This window comes from Somniosus microcephalus, chromosome 13 (genome assembly GCF_052327205.1).
Source record: "Somniosus microcephalus isolate GS21.2 chromosome 13, FLI_Smic_1.0, whole genome shotgun sequence".
Lineage (NCBI taxonomy): Eukaryota > Metazoa > Chordata > Chondrichthyes > Squaliformes > Somniosidae > Somniosus > Somniosus microcephalus.
In genome coordinates, this window is record NC_140999.1 from 138,451,815 (window position 1) to 138,464,108 (window position 12,294).

At 49.0% G+C, this 12,294-nt stretch overlaps 1 long non-coding RNA gene across 1 annotated transcript; it reads right to left on the reverse strand.

Annotated features, from left to right (window-relative positions):
- Nucleotides 1-1,174: 1,174 nt before the first annotated feature.
- Nucleotides 1,175-10,434, reverse strand: LOC147108611 (uncharacterized). Its single transcript, XR_015080726.1, has 2 exons — nt 9,726-10,434; nt 1,175-1,416 (listed from the first exon to the last, which is right to left on the reverse strand). It is a non-coding gene; the product is annotated as an uncharacterized LOC147108611 (long non-coding RNA).
- Between the last annotated feature and the right edge of the window lie 1,860 nt (nt 10,435-12,294).

Here is a 12,294-nt window from a genome sequence, read left to right on the forward strand (position 1 = left end):
TCCTTAAATGGCTGCAGTCCTTATGGTGCTCCACGGTGGTGTTAGTTAGGGAATTCCAGGATATTGACCCAGCGGTGATGAAGGAATGGCAGCGATATATGATCAAGTCAGAATGGTATGTGACTTGGAGGGGAAGCATCTGACCTCTGGCCTATCCCAGTGCCACTATCGGACAATGTGGCTGAGGTGAGCAATTCACCATGTGGGCATCAGTGGATACTAACTTGCCTCTTAGTCTCCACCATCATTTCCATATTGCTGCTTCCTGTTTATTGTCACTTTGGTTTTATTAATCTCCAAATCATTCAGCAAATTGTCTTTATATTTATTTTATCTGCTGTGGCTTTTCATTGTCAGTGCTCAGTCATTGCCAGTTTTTCTTGCACATGGACTTACTAAAAATAATTTCCTTGTCACACCTGTTAGCTGTAAGTGTTTGCAGCGTCACGTCATTGAAATATTCACCAAACTTGAAGGGTAGGTTTTGCGTAAAGTGAGTGACTTATTTTATTGTGCCTTTATTGGATCATGATTCCTCTTAACTGTTTCTCTAAGAATCTACAGCACAGTGGAATGAAACCTTGTTATTGTAACTAACTGACTGGCAATAACAGGAAAACACTGTATCCATTGAGTTAAGTTTATTTGAGCTATTTGAACAAGTTTTGCATTCAATGCCTTGATAGACGTTTTGGCTGAATGAGGCTCAATGTGCCAACGCCCTAATAGGCTCCACACTGACAATACATACTCTATATATCATCAACATAAGATTGTCTCAGTAGTTCCTCCACTAGTCACTGCTGCCTCAAGTGCCCACAGAATATGGGTGTGGTGGTCTGGCATGAAATGCTGAACACACCTCCTACATACTAAAATGATCACAATGATGCTGTGCAGTTATTTGCTGACAGTTTGATAACTTCCCTTTTGTGAAACAAAAGCAGTTTAAAAAAAAAATCAGAATCAGGTCACAGCACAGATGATCACCGTTACTGACCTGGTTCATGAATTACAATAAAGGTGTTACTGCAAAATGTGATTCAGGATCTCACTCATGTTGGCTGCCAGCATGTTATCAGTTTGCAAGCTTTGTTTCTCATCCATTTAAATGAGACACGGCACTTGTTTTTAAATAGAGTCAGTACCAGTCACCAATAAAAGAAGCAAAAACCACAGCAGAAGTGATTTTATTGAGAAAAGATCTGTATCTCATAAAGGAATGGGAAATAGTTTTATAATTTACAGTACACAAGCAGCATGATGTCACCAACAAGTCAGAGCTGCATTCCAGACAGTGAAAAAACTAACTGCCAAAATTGTAAGCTCTTTATTTTACTGTCACTTCTTCATTCATTCTTCATTCTGTTTTCTTTTTTTCTTTGTCCCTCTTTCTCGCCCTTCTTCCCCTTCTTGCTAATGCAGGAATGCAGTCAAAAAGTTAAACATTAAGCCTTTGTCAGTGTAGTCTAGAGGTTAGGCTGAGTAGTGTCTGTAAAGTATAGTTGCTGATATATGATCTCTGAGATTCAATCCAACACTGACATTAAAAACAGGTGCTCCCTGCCTAAAGGCAATGTGCCAGTCCTCTCGTAATTCTTGTCAACATTTTAATTTACAAAAGATGTAACATGCCAGGTTTCTTGCACTCATTTGGAGCTAAAACATGAAGGAAACCTTTTTTGCGCTTTAAAGTCTTGCATAACGTAGAAGTTTTGCATTAACACTAATCCAAAATTCCCTGCCTTAACAATTTTGCTGCAAGTGAACATGAAGATTCCTCATGACTGACTACACGAGATCTGATCTGATAATTTCTCCAGAAAAGGGCTTTAGTGCCAAAACACTGAGACTGTTGTTGAAGTTTCAAGAATATACTGGACCATGTGCATGTACTTAACTATGTAATACATGCTAGGAATCTAAAAATAGCTAACTGCTGTTTCAGACTGGGATCCTTTGTCAGGAAGACAGTATCCTTTTTCCTGGCCTGCATAGGTTGTATAGTCAAGATTATTAAATATAGATTCCACAGTGTTCTTATTAAAACACTAAAGAATTATGTGAATATTTTAAGTTGGCTTACTTTTAAATTAACCAAACAGATGACAAGAAAACTTTGAATGCTGTGATAGCCACAAGCTGTAAAATTCCTGTGTTGAATATATATAGTAGTTAGAGTCACTGTGTTAGTCATAACACAGACATTTAACCGAAGTGTTTGTAGAATTCATGCATTTCTGAAGCCTTAAAGGTCTGTTCTCCCAGTGATAAATTGGTTATCAAGCAACTGTCTTACAGACTGTATCTACATTTGAGAGATGGCTGCCTGATAACTATTTTAATAAGAAAGAGGCATCTGATGTTTTGAGAACACTGTTTAAACTTCGCAAAAATGCCAGTTCCAAGATAAGAATCTACATTCTGTGTAAAAATAGTGTACTTCAGAAAAGTTTATTTGAATAGACTCAAAGGACAGCAGTGAGTTAAATATATTCAGCTTAATTATAAATGTGAACATTGTTGAATAACAGAGGCAGTCTTTCTTTTTCTATATGTTAATCTTAATGTTCAGTCTATAATTTTCCCCTTGGTACCTTGTCACAGTAAAGGCTTGTTTAGTAACTAATTGGCTACAAAGCTGCATTGTATAACAATAAGACCAGTCTTTAGGGTTGCAGAGGTAGGCACAAAACACATTTCACCAAATAATAGTGAACGGTATGTGTTGCTTAAAGAAATGAAATAAAAGAAACTATAAGCGTACAATTTATACAGACTCAGAGTAGTGATGCAGTGAATTTCACGTTTAATATTTGGGTTCAGGTCGCCCAGCTATTTAAAAAAATTAAAGTGGCGTGCGCAGGAAGATGAAACTCTGTGTATCCATGCTGCCATTTTCCCTATTTTGATTTAAGGTTTTTCACAGGTAGCAGGCAAGAGGCTCTGCCTGTAACTGGAAAAATATGAACAAAGATAACACCTTTTCAAAATTAATAATTCAATTTTTTTTGGTCAATTTTCCCCCTTCCTGAAGGAAAAGTAAGCTTCAGTTCCACTGGTGCCAGGCGTCCTTGGTATCTCACCCAAGTCACTATTATTCATGTATGAATATTGACGGTGATTTTTGGGACCTATCTGGCCACAGGGGATGTGCCAGAGGACTGGAGAACAGCTAACGTAGTACCATTATTCAAGAAGGATAGTAGGGATAAACCAGGGAATTACAGGCCAGTGAGCCTAACATTAGTGGTAGGGAAATTAATGGAAAAAATTCTGAGGGACAGAATTGGTCTCCACTTGGAGAGGCAGGGATTAATTAGGGATAGCCAGCATGGCTTTGTCAAAGGAAGATCATGTCTGACCAATTTGATTGAATTTTTTGAGGGGGTGACTAGGTGTGTGGATGAGGGTAGTGCAGTGGATGTGGTTTACATGGATTTCAGTAAGGCTTTTGATAAAGTCCCACATAGGAGACTGGTCAGGAAGGTAAGAGCCCATGGGATCCAGGGTGCCTTGGCACATTGGATCCAAAACTGGCTTAGTGGCAGAAGGCAGAGGGTGATGGTAGAAGGTTGTTTTTGTGACTGGAAACCTGTGTCCAGCGGGGTACTGCAGGGATCGGTGCTGGGTCCCTTGCTGTTTGTGGTCTACATTAATGATTTGGATGTGAATGTAAAAGGTATGATCAGTAAGTTCGCAGATGACACGAAAATTGGTGGGGTGGTAAATAGCGAGGCGGGAAGCCTCAGGCTACAGGACGATATAGATGGGTTGGTCAGATGGGCGGAACAGTGGCAAATGGAATTTAACCCTGAAAAGTGTGAGGTGATGCATTTTGGATGGACTAACAAGGCAAGGGAATACACAATGAATGGTAAGACCCTAGGAAAGACAGAGGATCAGAGGGACCTTGGTATGCATGTACATAGATCCCTGAAGGCAGCAGAACAGGTGGATAAGGTGGTTAAAAAGGCATATGGGATACTTGCCTTCATTAGCCGAGGCATAGAATATAAGAGCAGGGAGGTTATGATGGAGCTGTACAAAATGCTGGTAAGGCCACAGCTGGAGTACTGTGTGCAGTTCTGGTCGCCACACTATAGGAAGGATGTGATTGCTTTGGAGAGGGTGCAGAGGAGATTCACCAGGATGTTACCTGGGCTGGAGCGCTTCAGCTATGAAGAAAGACTGGACAGGCTGGGGTTGTTTTCCTTGGAGCAGAGAAGGCTGAGGGGGGACCTGATTGAGGTGTACAAAATTATGAGGGGCATAGATAGGGTGGATAGAAAGGAACTTTTCCCCTTAGTAGAGGGGTCAATAACAAGGGGGCATAGATTCAAGGTAAGGGGCAGGAGGTTTAGAGGGGATTTGAGGAAAAACTTTTTCACCCAGAGGGTGGTTGGAATCTGGAACTCACTGCCTGAAAGGGTGGTAGAGGCAGGAACCCTCACAACATTCAAGAAGCATTTGGATGAGCACTTGAAATGCCATAGCATACAAGGCTACGGACCAAATGCTGGAAAATGTGATTAGATTAGAGTCATAGGCCTAGAAATTCGGTGGGGTTAGCGCCCAATTAGAGGCGTTAGAGGGTCTTGCGCCGGAATTATAGCTGGTAACGAAATTGCGTTGGGCCCTACCATCGGCGTTAGCCGGTAGCGCTGCGCCGGCACCGATGACGTCATCGGTGTGCGCAGCATCCCGGTTGCCATGGTAACCCGGCCCCAAGCCCAAATTCAGTTGCGGCCGCCTCGCCCGTGGCAGCCGCAACCAACAATTGTTGAAAGGGATGTTACACACCTTTGCGCCGGCGCATAAAGGTGGAGCGGCGGCTGGCCGCTTTCCCGGCGGCCGCCTGCCCGCACCTCCCTCCCCGGACTCCTCCACCACCCCCCCGCGGCACTGATGTGTGTGGCCCGCGAGCCCGGCTCTTCCCCGAGGTGCCGGGCTCATTTGTCGGGCGAATCGACCGGCCAGCGGTCGGCTGCAGGCAGCTCCTCCTTAACAGAAGGAGGAGGCCTGCAGTACCCCAGCCTGCCGCACCGCCTCGGGTGCCGCAGCGGGGGATTAGCGCCTCAAAACTGCACTGAACGCCCATAGTGAGGCGCAAAAGCCCTCCATTAGCGCCCGCCGCCGTCTGGGCCCGGGGCAACCGAATTTTCGTCGGGCGCAGCGGCATTAACGCTGGCACAAAATTTCGGTCGCTAAAGCCCTGGCGGACCCACAACCGAATTTCTAGGCCATAGAGTCATAGGCCTAGAAATTCGGTTGTGGGTCCGCCAGGGCTTTAGCGCCCGAAATTTTGCGCCGGCGTTAATGCCGCTGCGCCCGATGAAAATTCGGTTGCCCCGGGCCCAGACGGCGGCGGGCGCTAATAGAGGGTTTTTGCGCCTCACTATGGGCGTTCAGTGCAGTTTTGAGGCGCTAATCCCCCGCTGCGGCACCCGAGGCGGTGCGGCAGGCTGGGGTACTGCAGGCCTCCTCCTTCTGTTAAGGAGGAGCTGCCTGCAGCTGACTGCTGGCCGGTCGATTCGCCCGACAAATGAGCCCGGCACCTCGGGGAAGAGCCGGGCTCGCGGGCCACACACATCAGTGCCGCGGGGGGGTGGTGGAGGAGTCCGGGGAGGGAGGTGCGGGCAGGCGGCCGCCGGGAAAGCGGCCGGCCGCCGCTCCACCTTTATGCGCCAGCGCAAAGGTGTGTAACATCCCTTTCAACAATCGTTGGTTGCGGCTGCCACGGGCGAGGCGGCCGCAACTGAATTTGGGCTTGGGGCCGGGTTACCACGGCAACCGGGACGCTGCGCACACCGATGACGTCATCGGTGCCGGCGCAGCGCTACCAGCTAATGCCGATGGTAGGGCCCAACGCAAATTCGTTACCAGCTATAATTCCGGCGCAAGACCCTCTAACGCCTCTAATTGGGCGCTAACCCCACCGAATTTCTAGGCCATAGAGTTATACAGCACGGATAGAGGCCCTTCGGCCCATCGTGTCCGCGCCGGCCATCAAGCCCTGTCTAATCTAATCCCATATTCCAGCATTTGGTCCGTAGCCTTGTATGCTGTGGCATTTCAAGTGCTCATCCAAATGCTTCTTAAATGTTGTGAGGGCTCCTGCCTCCACAACCCTTTCAGGCAGTGAGTTCCAGACTCCAACCACCCTCTGGGTGAAAAAGTTCTTTCTCAAATCCCCTCTAAACCTCCCGCCCTTTACCTTGAATCTATGCCCCCTAGTTATTGACCCCTCTACTAAGGGAAAAAGCTCCTCAGCATCCATCCTATCTATGCCCCTCATAATTTTGTACACCTCAATCATGTCCCCCCTCAGCCTCCTCTGCTCCAAGGAAAACAAACCCAATCTGCCCAGTCTCTCTTCATAGCTGAAGCGCTCCAGCCCTGGTAACATCCTGGTTAACCTCCTCTGCACCCTCTCCAACGCGATCACATCCTTCCTGTAGTGTGGCGACCAGAACTACACACAGTATTCCAGCTGTGGCCTAACCAGTGTTTTATACAGCTCCATCATAACCTCCTTGCTCTTATATTCAATGCCTCGGCTAATGAAGGCAAGTATCCCATATGCCTTTTTTACCACCTTATCCACCTGTTCCGCCGCCTTCAGGGATCTGTGTACTTGCACACCCAGATCCCTCTGACCCTCCGTCTTGCCTAGGGTCTTACCATTCATTTAGACAGGGCTTGATGGCCGGCGCGGACGCGATGGGCCGAAGGGCCTCTTTCTGTGCTGTATAACTCTATGGCCTAGATTTTCAGTATAGACAGTTTTGGGGCGCTAACCTTAGCGCCCGCCCGAAGTTAGCGCCCGCCCCAAAGTAGCGCCCCGTTGCCGGAAATTCAGTGGCTTCGCCCTAAGAGGTTGGTGGAGCGCTAAAAGTGGCGTTCCACTACTATCTTTAGGCGCTAAGCTGGCGGTGCAGAGCGCAACACCCGAGCTCGGGCGCAGCGCACGGCAGACACTCTGGTGCCAGTGAGCTCTTAAAGGGGAAGGGTGCATGTGTTTTTTTAGGAGGAGGAGGAGGAGGAGGAGGAGGAGGAGGAGGAGGAGGAGGAGGAGGAGGTGGTGGTGGTGGTGGTGGTGGTGGTGGCCGGAAACATAGGTGCACCGTTATAGTGCAGGAGGAGTGCCCTTTAATTTGCGCTCCCCAGGGTGTGTTGCGTTCCATTTTACAAACGCTCTGGACGCCAGCCGCACAATGGGGCGGTCCGACTGAAGTTTGGATTCGGGGCGGCCAAAGGGCGTTGCACGAGGATGTGACGTCATTTTCTGCGCGCGCATCCGGGCGGCCGCTAAACCTTGCGCCAGCGCTAACGGGCAACTTAATTTGGGGCGGGGCGCAAACTGCGCTGCGCCCGGGCGCTACACGCATAGCGCCCGAAAATCACTTCTCTTAAGGCGCTAACTGCTGGCGCAAGCAACTGAAAATCTAGCCCTATGACTCTATGCCGTTATACCATGAGGACATCACAACCAAGCTTATTTTGGGCCTTATCCGTTATCCATACATGTGCACTTTCATCAGGGTTCACTGGATAGAAATAAATAGCAGGGACCCAGGCCAATTCCCCCCGACATAACCCCGGGGTGCTGAAGCTAATTGTAGGTCCACTGCAGCCTTTCTGGGATCCGCTAACCCAGCATCCCTCCTTAGGCAATCCCTCGGAACCGAGGATGACTTGCTTCCACATTAAAAATGAGTTTGCAGGTGACTGATGAGTCCAATGCAGGACCTACAGTCTCTGTCACAGGTGGGGCAGACGGTGGTTGAAGGGACGGGTAGGTGGGGTGCTTGGGTTGACGTGCGCTCCTTGCACTGCCTGTGCTTGGCTTCTGCTTGCTCCTGGCGAAGAGACTCGAGGGGCTGGGTTTTCATTCAGGAGTCGGGTAGGAGGCGAGACTACAACTTTCAGGGTTGTAGTCCCGCCTCCATTGAGCTGTGGCCAATCCACGTGATTTTAACTTGATTGACCTTGTTGAGCCCGCCCAGCGGGCTCAGCAGGCCAATTAAGGGCCACCCGGCAACAGGTGACATCACAGACTGAAATTTCATCTGTCAAGAGGTTTTGACAGATGAAATATCAGTGTTTCACAGCTGTTTGAAGCTGTCAAACACTGAGGCCTAGAAATTCACTGGTGCCCCGTTTGGGGCGCCAGTCTCGCCAGGGCGCCGAAAGTACCGCCCCGGAAGGAGTCGCGAACGCCCGCCGGAAATTCAGTTTCAGTGCCCCAGATGGAAGCGCAGCGCTACTCGAGGCGCCCCACATCCCTCTTGGGGCGCTGCAACAGAAAATGTTCTTAAAGGGGAGGGGCCTGCTGCAGCGCGATCGGCGATCGCGAGTGCCGGCAAAAGAGCCCGGCACCGAGGAGAAGTGCCGGGCTCCTGGGACACAGCCGGCACAACACGGGGGCGGGGGGGCTCAGGAAGCTGGGGATGGCGGCGCGAAGAGCTGCTGGCAGGCGGCCAGCAAAAAAAATGGCCGCCCCGCACCGCCACGCCTCTACCGCCGCAGGTAGGCCCCCCTGAACCGGTCGCAAATTGCGACTGGCGTTAAAGCAGGGGGTGCTACCAAATTTGGCGATCGGGGCGGTAGCGGGGCGCTGCGCACACCGATGACGTCATCAGTGGTGGCGCAGCGCTAACGGCTAGCGCCGCCATTAGCGCCCCACTAAATTTAGCAGGAGGCATGGCCAGTGGCATAAAACCCACTAAGTGCCCTCTTTGGGCACTAACGGGTGGCGCAGCCCACTGAATTTCTAGGCCTGACAGTCTTATTTCTAACCTGAGTCCTTCTCCACAGACTCAGTTAGAAATCTCTCCTGCACAGAAAGCTGAAGGCTGTCACTTTTGACAGTTCGCAGCCATTCTGCTTTCTGTGCCGGTGAGATGAGGGACTCCTGAGACCTAAAGGAAGGAAGGCTGAAAAGATAAGAAAAGGTAATTTAAACTTCTTTAAACACTTTAGACACATCAAACACACTTACCTTTGCACTCATGCACACATCACTCACCTGAACACCGACATCTCGACCCCTCCAAGTCCTTCAACCCGACGGCCCACCTCGCAAACTTGGTGTGGTTTGGAGCCATCGGGAATCCCACACTTCAGCATTAAAAATAGGGATTAGGCTAAAAACTGCCTGTTAACTACCTGTTAACAGGCAGTTAATTGGCACTAATCCCTTCCTGCCTCGGGGAGGCGGGTCCCAGTGCGGGGCGAGTACCTGCCTCCTTTGAAACTGGCATGGAGGCGGGTTGTGTGCGGGATTGGGTCGTGTCCCCTGATTTCGGGATTTTAACCCCCCACATGCCTCCAATCCCGACTCCATGGCCCAATGAAAATCCTGCCCGAGGTGTTCGGCATCTTCCCGGATGCTTCTCCTCCACTTTGTGCAGTCTTGGGCCAGGGATTCCCCGATGGGGATGTTACACTTTTTCAAGGAGGCTTTGAGGGTGTCTTTGAAGTGTTTCCTCTGCCCACCTGGGGCTCTCTTGCCGTGCCGGAGCTCCGAGTAGAGCGCTTGTTTTGTGATTCTCGTATCGGGCATGCGGACAATGTGACCCGTCCAACCCAGCATAGAATGGCGATCAAACCTCTGACCTTTCTGGTTTGTATGGCTCAACAACTCATTGGTTAAGGTCACTGAGCTATAAAAAGAGGAAACTAATAAAGTTATGATTTAAAAAAATATCTTATACACTGACCAGCAGGCTACTGAGATCCAGGATGTGGAGGGCAGAGTGTTCTGATATTCTAAATCCCTTTTGTTTTGCAAAGGGTTCAATTTGTAGCAGTCTAGTCGGGGTGTCTGAATCCTGGCAGTTTAACATGTACTTGATCCAGTGTCATTGGTGGGAGAGGAGTGGCGTGTAAGGGGAGGAATCTGGAGGAGAAAAAATATATATAATTATTAGAGATATGTAAAAATGGGTGTGTGGGGTTTCTACTTGTCAATTTGCTTCATCTGATTAAATATAAAGCAAGAGCCAGAGATGATGAAATGATTAAACAATGTCAAGATTAACTCATTATCTTGCTTCATTGCACCATCGTAGCTGAAGGCATCAGGCATCTTTTCCATGGCCTAGACACGTTCTGAAAAAGAAACTAAAGACATTGGCCTAGAAATTCAGTTGCCTTAGCGCCGCTTTTGAGGCGCTAGAGGGACTAGCGCCAGAGTTATGGCCAGTTTAAAAATTCCCTGGGGCCCTAAATCGGCGTTGCACCGGTAGCGCTGCGCCGGCACCGATGACGTCATCGCTGTGCGCAGCGTCCCGGTTGCCGTGGTAACCCGCCCGAACTCCGAAATTGAGTTGCGGCCGCCTCGCCCGTGGCAGCCGCAAGCAACGTTCTGTCAGAGGTGCCTTACTCCAGTTTGCACCGGCGCATTAAAGACCCCGCGGCGGCCGGCCACTTTCCCGCCGGCCGCCTGCCCGCAGCTCCCTCCCCGGACTTCTCCCCCCCCCCCCCCCCCCGGAACAGATGCAAGCCCGGCACTTGTCCGAGGTGCCGGGCTCATTTTTAAGCTGATTTGCGCGGGCCGCGGCCGGGTGCAGGCAGCTCCTCCTTAACGGGAGGAGGAGGCCTGCACGTCCCCAGCCTGCCGCACCGCATCGGGTGCCGCAGCGCCGGAACAGCGCCGCAATGGGGCAGTTAGCGCCCATTGGGAGGCGCTGAAACCCTCCAGTAGCGCCGGCAGCCGTTTGGGCGCGGCGCTACTGAATTTTTGGCGCGCGCAGGGGGACTTAGCGCCGGCACTAACTTCCGGCGCTAAAGCCCTGGCTGCGTCAAAACTCAATTTCTAGGCCATTATTAATAATAAATGCCGTGATACCTGATGTACAATTCAGCCCCTGTGGTTTCAAGCTTTCCTGATAAATACTTATTAACAATTAGCATTTTCCCCCTCAGATTATCTGGAGAAACACTCCAACTTTTTATTCAAGACATTCTTAAAATTGTGCTTTCTTTCTTAAAACCAGCAGAATGTTTATTGTTCACTCTCCTCAGGTACTGTTCTCCTCCCTTTCAAAACCAACATCATCAACCCTCTTAAAAAACCCCACCCTCGACTCCTAAGTCGTTGCAAACTACCACCCCATTTCCAACTTCCCTTTCCTCTCCAAAGTCCTTGAACGTGTTGTTGCCTCCCAAATCCGTGTTTGAATCTCGCCAATCAGGTTTCTGCTCCTACCACAGCACTGAAGTGGCCCTAATCAAAGTCACAAATTACATCCTCTGTGATTGTCACCATGGTGCATTTTCCCTCCTCATCCTCTTTGACCTCTTCACAGCCTTTGGTATGGACAACCATAACATCCTCCTCCAATGCCTCTCCTCTGTTGTCCAGTACAGCATGACTGTCCTCGCTTTGTTCCACTTTTAGCTATCTGATCATAGCCAGAGCATCTCCAGCACTGGCTCCTATGTCCAGTCCCGCACCATTACTTCTGGAGACCCCAAGGATTCCTTTTCCCTTCCCCACATCAGTGGTGGCTGTGCCATCAGCAACCTAGATCCCACACTCCTCAAATGTCTCCTTACACCCCTCCGTCTCTCCACCTCTCTCTCCTCCTTCAAGAGCTTCCTTTAAATGCACCTCTGACCTTCCTAATGTCTTCTTTTTTGGCTCAGCATCCATTTGTGTCTGATTACGCCTTTGTGAAATGCCATTGAGGATGTTTTTCTACATTAAAAGCACTAAATAAATGTAAGTTGATGTTGTACTGTAGCTTATAGTGGATCTAGTTTCTGATAACAGCTGTACCAGAATAATTAATGCACTGAGCTGAATCAGAGAGACGTGCCATTGCACCAGGTATGTTGAAATGTACATAAAGCAGCCTTTTGTAATTTTATGACTTCCTCCTAGTGGAAACATGTACATAGTTCAAAAATGATTTGCAATAAATTATTCATTACACATTTTGGAACTAAATGGGGGGAAATAACTTCAATTTTTTTTTACCATACTCTTTCACCTAAGACACTTTTGAAATTTTACATTTTTTTTTAATAAGTTTTGTTTTCAAATTTTCACCCTCCTCTCCTGAAGGCAGAGATTCCTGCTGGCCTACCCATCAACAGTTGCTAGTAGCAGCCTGATACTTTGACCAGGCGTTCATTCTTTCTCCTTGTCAGCTCAGACAGCAAGTGCCAGCAAGCTGTTCAACTATAGGAAGCATCAGAAGCAAAGCTGATTCCTGCCCATATCCAACATCCACACAGACTTTCCAGCAGGGATCACTGGGTAATGATCAGGATTGGGGACCC